Source organism: Salvelinus alpinus, chromosome 22 (genome assembly GCF_045679555.1).
Source record: "Salvelinus alpinus chromosome 22, SLU_Salpinus.1, whole genome shotgun sequence".
Taxonomy (NCBI): Eukaryota; Metazoa; Chordata; class Actinopteri; order Salmoniformes; family Salmonidae; genus Salvelinus; species Salvelinus alpinus.
In genome coordinates this window covers 26874063-26883790 of record NC_092107.1, presented here as the reverse complement: position 1 = coordinate 26883790, position 9728 = coordinate 26874063, and the positions used below count along the sequence as shown (strand labels likewise).

General features: G+C 43.8%; 1 long non-coding RNA gene across 1 annotated transcript; it reads left to right on the top strand.

Moving 5' to 3' along the window:
- The first annotated feature begins 3493 nt into the window (after positions 1–3493).
- LOC139549355 (uncharacterized) lies at positions 3494–9522 on the top strand. The gene is made up of 3 exons (XR_011669868.1): positions 3494–3891; positions 8877–8949; positions 9159–9522. It is a non-coding gene; the product is annotated as an uncharacterized lncRNA (long non-coding RNA).
- Positions 9523–9728: the final 206 nt, after the last annotated feature.

The window sequence follows — 9728 nt, the reverse complement described above, 5'->3', positions numbered from 1 at the left end:
CCGATCCACAATCACCAGAACCGTAGTGTTCCCCTGAGACGGGGGAAGATCGGTCAGGAAATCTACGGATAGATGCGACCAAGGCCGTTGTGGAACGGGGAGGGGTTGTAACTTCCCTCTAGGAAGGTGCCTAGGAGCCTTACTCTGGGCGCATATCGAACAGGAGGAGACATAAACCCTAACGTCCCTAGCCAAGGTAGGCCACCAATACCTCCCCCGAAGGCTCCCCACTGTCCTCGCCACCCCAGGGTGACCCGAGGAGGGTAGGACGTGAGCCCACCAAATCAATTTGTCCCGAACACCAAGCGGCACGTGCTTCCGCCCCGCCGGACACTGAGGAGGAGCGGGTTCCGCCCGTAACGCCCGCTCGATGTCCGAGTCCACCTCCCACACCACTGGTGCTATCAGCCTCGAGGCGGGAAGGATGGGAGTAGGTTCGGTGGACCGATCCTCCGTGTCGTAAAAGCAGGACAGTGCGTCCGCCGTTACGTTCTGGGAGCCCGGTCTATACGATAACGTAAACCGGAATCGGGTGAAGAACATGGCCCACCTTGCCTGACGTGGGTTCAGTCTCCTAGCTGCCCGAATATACTCCAGATTCTGGTGGTCGGTCCAGATGAGAAAGGGGTGCTTAGCCCCCTCAAGCCAGTGTCTCCACACCTTCAGAGCACTGACCACCGCTAACAACTCCCGGTCCCCCACATCATAGTTAAGCTCCGCTGGGCTGAGCTTCCTCGAGAAGAAAGCGTAGGGGTGGAGTTTTGGTGGCGTACCCGAGCGCTGTGATAGCACGGCACCCACCCCAGCCTGGGACGCGTCCACCTCCACTATGAATGCTAGAGAGGGGTCCGGATCCTTGAACAGCGCCTTCAACCTGTTGAAAGCTCCGTCCGCTTTTGCTGACCACTGCAACCGCACCGGACCCCCCTTCAGCAGTGAGGTAATGGGAGCTGCTACCTGGCCAAAACCCCGGATAAACCTCTGGTAGTAGTTGGCAAAACCCAAAAACCGCTGCACCTCTTTTACCGTGGTCGGAGTCGGCCAATTACGCACAGCCTTAATGCGGTCACCCTCCATCACCTCCCCCGAGGTGGAAATGCGATAACCCAGAAAGGAGACGGCTCGTTTGGAGAACACACACTTCTCAGCCTTGACATATAGGTCATGCTCCAGCAGTCTACCAAGCACCTTGCGTACCAGAGACACATGCGCTGCGTGAGTGGCTGAGTAGATCAGAATGTCATCGATATAAACAACCACTCCCTGCCCGTGCAGGTCCCTGAGAATGTCGTCTACAAAGGATTGGAAAATGGCTGGAGCATTTTTTAACCCATACGGCATGACGCAGTACTCATAATGGCCCGATGTGGTACTAAATGCAGTTTTCCACTCGTCTCCCTTCCGAATACGCACCAGACTATACACGCTCCTGAGATCCAGTTTTGTGAAGAACTGCGCTCCGTAAAATGATTCCACTGCCGTAGCGATGAGAGTTAGTGGGTAACTAAACCCCACTGTGATGGCATTTAGACCTCTATAATCAATACACGGACGCAAACCTCCCTCCTTTTTCTTCACAAAAAAGAAACTCGAGGAGACGGGTGAGATGGAGGACCGAATGTACCCCTGTCCCAGAGACTCAGTGACATAGCCAACGTCGCCTCGTGGGACAATGGGTACACGTGACTCTTGGGAAGCGCAGCGTTTACCTGGAGATCTATCGCACAATCGATGAGGTGGTAATTTAGTCGCTTTCTTTTTACTGAAAGCGATTGCCAAATCGGCATACTCGGGGGGAATGCACACAAAGAAACGGGCGGGCCGGCTGACTAATAAAGCCCAACTAATTAGAACAAACACAAAACAGGTGTAACCAATAAACACATAAGGAGGGGGAGAAAAGAATCAGTGGCAGCTAATAGGCCGGTGACGACGACCGCCGAGCGCCACCCGAACGGGAAGGAGAGCCTGCCTCGGTCGGAGTCGTGACAAAAATGAAAACCGAAACAGTCCCGAATGGTGAAAACACTAAAACGGAAAACAGTCACCCACCACACACAATGGAAAACAGGCTACCTAAATATGGCTCCCAATCAGAGACAACGATAAACAGCTGCCTCTGATTGGGAACCACACCAGGCCAAACACATAGAAAAACAACAACCTAGAAAAAAGAACATAGACTGCCCACCCTAACTCACGCCCTGACCAAACTAAAATAGAGGCACAAAAACGGAACTAAGGTCAGGACGTGACATTGTGAGATATTTGGTGAAGAAGACAGTCATACCCCTATTTCCCCTATAGGAAACAATGGGACGACCTCAAGAGTTCCATAATCAAATAAAATCAAATGTATTTTATATAGCCCTTCGTACATCAGCTAATATCTCGAAGCGCTGTACAGAAACCCAGCCTAAAACCCCAAACAGCAAGCAATGCAGGTGTAGAAGCACGGTGGCTAGGAAAAACTCCCTAGAAAGGCCAAAACCTAGGAAGAAACCTAGAGAGGAACCAGGCTATGAGGGGTGGCCAGTCCTCTTCTGGCTGTGCCGGGTGGAGATTATAACAGAACATGGCCAAGATGTTCAAATGTTCATAAATGACCAGCATGGTCAAATAATAATAATCACAGAAGTTATCGAGGGTGTAGCAAGTCAGCACCTCAGGAGTAAATGTCAGTTGGCTTTTAATAAAAAATACTTTTATTTTAACTACCAGCAATTGATCACAGCATACTATTACATCTTTAGATATAATATATTATCCTTATTGAAATGGTGTAGAACTTAAAACATAAAAATATATACATTTTGAGCTATTTGGTGAAATACAGACATTGCCATTATGTTGGGGAAATAGGGATGTCTAAAAAGCGCAGTCTTTTATTTAACCAGCTTACTATTTATCTGCTACCGTTTGTCTTCTTTGTGTTCTACATTTGTGGTTTGCAATAGCAATAACTACACTAAACTAAACTAGTGTTTAGTTTCTTCTCCGCTGCATCAGATTCAATAATAGCTATCACAAGGTCATAATCTGTATCTTCCATTAATGTAATTGTTTCCAATCCCCATATATATTTTTGTAAATATATACAGTACCAGTCAAAAGTTTGGTCACACCTAACCATTCCAGTGTTTTTCTTTATTTGTACTATTTTCTACATTGTAGAATGATAGTGAAGACATCAAAACTATGTAATAACACATATGGAATCATGTAGTAACCCAAAAGGGTTAAAAAAAATCAAAATATGTGAGATTCTTCAAAGGAGCCACCCTTTGCCTTGATGACAGCTTTGCACACACTTGGCATTCTCTCAACCAGCTTCATGAGGAATGAACCGGTGTGCCTTGCTAAAAGTTAATTTGTGGCATTTCTTTCCTTCTTAATGCGTTTGAGCCAATCAGTTGTTTTGTGACAAGGTAGGAGTGGTATACAGAAGATAGCCCTATTTGGTAAAATACCAAGTCCATATTATGGCAAGAACAGTTCAAATATGCAAAGAGAAATGACAGTCCAACATTACTTTAAGACATGAAGGTCAGTCAATACGGAAAATGTCAAGTTTCTTCAAGTGCAGTCGCAAAAACCATCAAGCGCTATGATGAAACTGGCTGTCATGAGGACCGCCACAGGAAAGGAAGAACCTCTAACGTCATTAGAGTTACAGTACCAGCCTCAGATTGCAGCCTAAATAAATGCTTCACATAGTTCAAGTAACAGACACATCTCATCATCAACTGTTCAGAGGAGACTGCGTTAATCAGGCCTTCATGGTCAACTTGTTGCAAAGAAACCACTACTAAAGGACACCAATAAGAAGAAGCGACTTACTTGGGCCAAGAAATGAGTATTGCACATTAGACCGGTGGAAATGTCTGACTGGTACTGTATATACATCTAATTTCCAGTGTCTGTGTCTAGTGTCTGTGTTTATGTTAAAGGTGCATTTTTGGATCCACATAAATTTTTGAACTTAGAAATTAATGATATCTACCCACTGATTCAGAAAATTATATAATTTATAAATGCCTCATGAACTTAGTTCAACTGTCATTCTCTTTCAGAACCCAAAATACAAGCTTGTTTAACTCCAATGTTTGTAATTATTGTTTTTAAAAGACTGTAAATGCTCAAAACATGGTTAAAACTAAAATATTTGTACCATGGACGGTCAGTCCTTGCATCTGTAACTCTGTCTAAACATTTTAGTGGTTACATTTCTCCAGCCCCATGACAGATTTTTACCAAAACAGTGTCGGGAGAGGACTATGTTATTGTTTCAACGCCTCATTAAGGGGTTGTTACTTTGGAAGATATTGCTACCCATCATACGAAAGTGAATTTTTATAATTAACAAAATGTATGGTGTTTAAGGTAAATGGACAATTGTTGCATTGTTCATTGTTATGCTGTCAATTGATTTTAATGGTTGCGACAAAATGAACTAACAAATATTGTATATTTTGCAATTCGGAGTAATTCCTACTTCAGTAAGGATATACACTTTATTCAGTGACCTTAGGTATAGAAACTGATGGTCAGTTCAACACATGGATTCAAAAAAATGTATTGCAATTGCTAAATAATTCCAATAGATGACAGCCTAAGACCATGAATGAAATCTCAGAAGATCCGTTTTCACTCTGGATACACCACTCTCTCCCCCTCCCCCCCACAGAAAAACTCCTGAGTGCACTTTTTTTCTGTCCCTTTCCACACTGTTAACGCAAGAGGAAGGACCAACACATAATTTTTAACAGATAACTGTGAATTACTATAATGATGATTCATGTTTATTATTACATATTTTCATGCTCATGTTTTACAATTATACTTGAATACTATTTCAATAACGAAGATCAATAAGCCTGAACATTAATTCAGTCACCTCTGGTCAGTAAACGTATTTTCCTAGTACATTCATTGTCTAATTCATCAACCATGCTGCCATCTATTGGAAATATTTAGCAATTAAACGTTTTTAATTCACATAAAGACATTGGTGAGGCATCTGAGAAATAAAGTGTATTTCTCTTATTAATTCCTCAGATCAGTCTCAAACCTACCATACCTATTCCACACCAATTGCTAGACTTTCACATGGAGGTTACTAGGTCACACCCAGTTTAAACCCCATTTGAAAAATAAAACATAACATTTGGCAATAATAAATATAATAAAAAAACTAATAACAAAAATGCTTACATAGGTTTTGATGTAAAAAATTTAAATACATTTTTTGTACTATTTAGTACTATTTACTCTTGTTTAGTACTATTTACCTTCTAGTACTATAATGGTATATACTAACATGATATTATTACTAAAATTGCTTCCAAAAGTGTTCTAGAATTAGGGTTAGGATTTAGGGTTACGGCTAAAATAGATTATACCTATTGTTAGGGGTTAGGGCTAAAATAGGTTATACCTAGGGCTAAGGTTAAAACTAAACTAGGTTATGCTTCACTATATGAATCACTCCAATATATTGGTATCACTCCGCAGCGGAGGGATACATCCGAGGTGAGGATTTACAGATTTAGGTTTCATGCATGTTAACATTAGAAGCCTCCTCCCTAAGTTTGTTTTATTCACTGCTTTAGCACACTCTGCCAACCCGGATGTCCTAGCCATGTCTGAATCCTGGCTTAGGAAGACCACCAAAAACCCTGAAATTTCCATCCCTAACTACAATATAACACTTTCGGACAAGATAGAACTGCCAAAAGGGGCGGAGTTGCAATCTACTGCAGAGATAGCCTGCAGAGTTCTGTCTTACTATCCAGGTCTGTACCCAAACAATTCTACTTTAAAAAATCCACCTTTCCAGAAACAAGTCTCTCACTGTTGCCACTTGCTATAGACCACCCTCTGCCCCCAGCTGTGCCCTGGACACCATATATGAATTGATCGCCCCCCCCTAGCTATCTTCAGAGCTAGTGCTGCTAGGTGACCTAAACTGGGACATGCTTAACACCCCGGCCATCCTACAATCTAAGCTTGATGCCCTCAATCTCACACAAATTATCAATGAAGCTACCAGGTACAACCCCAAATCCGTAAACACGGGCACCCTCATAGATATCATCCTAACAAACTTGCCCTCCAAATACACCTCTGCTGTCTTCAACCAAGATCTCAGCGATCACTGCCTCATTGCCTGCATCCGTAATGGGTCTGCGGTCAAACGACCACCCCTCATCACTGTCAAACGCTCCCTAAAACACTTCTGCGAGCAGGCCTTTCTAATCGATCTAACCCGGGTATCCTGGAAGGATGTTGACCTCATCCCGTCAGTCGAGGATGCCTGGTCGTTCTTTAAAAGTAATTTCCTCACCATCTTAAATAAGCATGCCCCTTTCAAATAATTTAGAACTAAGAACAGATATAGCCCCTGGTTCACTCCAGACCTGACTGCTCTTGGCCAGCAAAAAACATCCTGTGGCGGACTGCAATAGCATCGAATAGTCCCTGCGTTTTGCAATTGTTCAGGGAAGTCAGGAACCAATACACACAGTCAGTCAGGAAAGCAAAGGCTAGCTTTTTCAAACAGAACTTTGCATCCTGTAGCTCAAACTCCAAAAAGTTTTGGGACACTGTAAAGTCCATGGAGAACAAGAGCACCTCCTCCCAGCTGCCCACTGCACTGAGGCTAGGCAACACTGTCACCACCGATAAATCCATGATAATCAAAAATTTCAATAAGCATTTCTCTACGGCTGGCCGTGGCTGGCCATGCTTTCCTCCTAGCTATCCCAACCCTGGCCAACAGCTCTCCCCCGCAGCTACTTGCCGAGCCTCCCCAGTTTCTCCTTCACCCAAATCCAGATAGCCGATGTTCTGAAAGAGCTGCAAAACCTGGACCTGTACAAATCAGCTGGGCTAGACAACCTGGACCCTCTCTTTCTAAAATTATCCGCCTCCATTGTTGCAATCCCTATTACCAGTCTGTTCAACCTCTCTTTCGTATCGTCCGAGATCCCTAAAGATTGGATCGCTGCCGCGGTCATCCCCCTCTTCAAAGGGAGTGACACTCTAGACCCAAACTGTTATAGACCTATATCCATCCTGCCCTGCCTTTCTAAAGTCTTCGAAAGCCAAGTTAATAAACAGATCACTGACCATTTCGAATCCCACCATACCTTCTCCTCTGTGCAATCCGGTTTCCGAGCTGGTCATGGGTGCACCTCAGCCACTCTCAAGGTACTAAACGATATCATAACCTCCATCAATAAAAGACAGTACTGTGCAGCCGCCTTGATCGACCTGGCCAAGGCTTTCGACTCTGTCAATCACCGTATTCTTAACGGCAGACTCAATAGCCTTGGTTTCTCAAATGACTGCCTCGCCTGGTTCACCAACTACTTCGCAGACAGAGTTCAGTGTGTCAAATCGGAGGGCCTGTTGTCCGGACCTCTGGCAGTCTCTATGGGGGTACCACAGGGTTCAATTCTCGGGACGACTCTTTTCTCTGTATATATCAACGATGTCGCTCTTGCTGCGGGGGATTCCATGATCCACCTCTACGCAGACGACAACATTCTATATACATCTGGCCCTTCTTTGGACACTGTGTTAACTAACCTCCAAATGAGCTTCAATGCCATACATCACTCCTTCCGTGGCCTCCAACTGCTCTTAAACGCTAGTAAAACCAAATGCATGCTTTTCAACCATTCACTGCCCGCACCCGCCAGCCTGACTAGCATCACTTGACAAGCATCACTACTCTAGATGGTTCTGACCATAGAATACGTGGACAACTACAAATACCTAGGTGTCTGGCTAGACTGTAAACTCTCCTTCCAGACTCATTTCAAACGTTTCAAATCCAAAATCAAATCTAGAATCGGCTTTCTATTTCACAACAAAGCCTCCATCACTAACGCTGCCAAACTTACCCTAGTAAAACTGACTATCCTACCGATCCTCGACTCCGGCGATGTCATCTACAAAACCGCTTCCAATACTCTACTCAGCAAACTGGATGCAGTCTATCACAGTTCTATCCGTTTTGTTACCAAAGCCCCTTTTACCACCCACCACTGCGACCTGTATGCTCTAGTCGGCTGGCCCTCGCTACATATTCGTCGCCAGACCCACTGGCTCCAGGTCATCTATAAGTCTATGCTAGGTAAAGCTCCGCCCTATCTCAGCCCACTGGTCACGATAACAACACCCACCCGTAGCACACGCTCCAGCAGGTATATCTCACTGGTCATCCTCAAAGCCAACACCCCCTTTGGCCGCCTTTCCTTCCAGTTCTCTGTTACCAGTGACTGAAACGAATTGCAAAAATCGCTGAAACTGGAGACTTACATTTCCCTCACTAACTTTATAAATAGATATTGCCAGATGTTCACTGTGTGAGGAACAGGCCATGGAAGTTTTATTGCTTGTAAAAGTGTCCATAACCAGAGGTAATTAAACTGTTCTGTATTATTTTGCTCCATCTCTGCCTGTCTTGTACATGGAACCTGTCTCACATGCATTAATTTAAAAAACCTTAAGATGTCAGCTGCTAATTTTCAGATTTACACCACATCAACACAGTCATTTTCACTGCACTATCTTATGCTACCTGTTGCCAAGTCATGATTTCCCTGGGGGTTAGCCTTGCAATAACCAAGTGGTGAGACACATAGCCCTCTATATTTAAATGTTTCAGGTACACTCCGATAGGTGTCTGCGTCACATACAGTATCTTCTATTGACACTATCTTCTATTGTTTGTCCTCATGTGTCTGTTTTTCAGCATAAAGTACTCTGTAGCCACTCAGTGTGGACACCAGGTGAGACCACACACACACAATAACAGTCTCTCTTCTCCACTTCATCCCTCTCCCCCTTCTCCCTAAATCCTCTAGGATTTATCAGCTGTATTGGTGAACCCCTCCCGCATCTGAACTGGCTGACACAGAGGGCACAGCATGAGCATAGGTGAGAGGTCACTTGGTCGGGTCAACAGGAAGTATTATTACAGAGATGCTTTACATTGAAATACAGACAGAGATGTAGTAGTCCCATAGTTAATGATCCAAGGTCAGTTTTGCATTTTACCTCCTGATTTAAGATGACTGACCGTGTTAGAATAAAAAAAACAAGGCTTAATCATGCTCTCTCTCTATCCATCTGTCACTCGTCTGCAGGTATGTTTTGATGTCAGAGGAAGCCAGTCCCGTCATCGCCACCTCACCCGCTCTCGCCTGCCAACTGGGGGCCCAAGGCTGATTAGGAGACACCGCAATTGTGATGAACTGAGAGAAAATTAGGGTAGCACTGTCATTTATGAATCATATGCTGTCTGCCGCTGTTCTTACCTCTTTCCCTTTCTGTCTTCTACACCTCTCTCCCCACATCGTCTTTCTTCCTCGTTTTATAATGCACACCATATGTGCATTGAAGTACAGATTGAACTTGTATTTATAATATTACAATTATCTTAATTATAATGCATTTATGTATTTATAACACCTGGATAATGAACTTCTTTCAATAAAGCGTTTCACATTCTCCACTGGTTGAAATTAAGTATCTCATTGAAATACTATCCTGTGTCCTCAGATTAATGCAGATGAAAGGAGTTAGATATGCATAGTTATTTTTTCTGTATAGGGGTGATTATGCAGCTATGGGCACTTCCATGTCCTCGGGTCAATTTTGGGGATTTTATCCAAAATAAAACAAATACAAATATTTGTATGTTAAGTTCACACTGG